Consider the following 1,014-nt stretch of genomic DNA (forward strand, 5'->3'; position numbering starts at 1 on the left):
AGGTAAAGAGGGAAAAGCAATGGAAGAGAAGGGAGAGCACATGCCAGAGTGGGCTGCCTTACTAATCAGGCCTTCTCTTGTGCCGCTCTGTCTTCATCCAGAACAGAACCACAGGCCACTGAGCTCCCAGAGATGAGTGGGCAGATGGACTTTGATGAAGCATGTATTTTGAAGATAGAGCAGTGATTTTTTTTTTTTTTTTAATTTGCCAGAGAGTTACAGAGACAGGCAGAGGGAGAAAGCACCCCTCAGTGGGTCATGGTCAAGCTGTCGTCACTTCTCCTTCATTTCCCAGTCCTGGCAGGATGTGGGGCGCGTATATATGTGTGTGTTTCGAGCTGCTGGGTTTGAGACCTGAACCATGAAGTGGGCCATGTGGAATCCGGTTCCTTAGCCACTAGTCAGCGGGGCTGCCCAGGCAGTGTGTTGAAACTGTGATGTGTGCACCGATCAACCACCGGGACATCTGACTGAAGTGCAGATTATGATTCAGCAGGTCTGGGACTGGGTCTGAACATGGGTATTCCTAATAAGCTCCCCAGTGACGTCACCATTGCTGGTCCAGGGGAGCTGTTTGCAGCTCTGTGGCACCAGGAGCTTTGATAACCCCTAACATCACCAGGATAGGCGAGGTGAGCAGGGTCTGGTGCAGTCTACTGTCTGTACGTCAGACTGCATTCTGTGATTCCAAGCAGGTGAGTGTGAACCTGGGCCAGGGCCTCCGAGGGGCAAGTGTAACTCATCTTTGATGGACAGTTCTCGGGTAGCAAGGAGTACGGGCTTCTTATCAAACCAGACCAAGCTACCAGGCAATGCAAATGATTAATGTCAATGAGCTATATGAGATAAACTGACACTCTCCTACTAACAAAATAGATTCATGAGGCCAGCAGGTGGCATTGTGGTTAAGGTGCTGGACTGCTACATTATTGCCCATGGTTCGAGTCCTGGACTTGGCAGCTTGACAATCATGTGTGTGCATGGATACCCAAAATCCTGAGAGGAGAATGGAGG

The sequence above is a fragment of the Tupaia chinensis genome, unplaced genomic scaffold (assembly GCF_000334495.1).
Source record: "Tupaia chinensis unplaced genomic scaffold, TupChi_1.0 Scaffold146187_1, whole genome shotgun sequence".
Taxonomy (NCBI): Eukaryota; Metazoa; Chordata; class Mammalia; order Scandentia; family Tupaiidae; genus Tupaia; species Tupaia belangeri.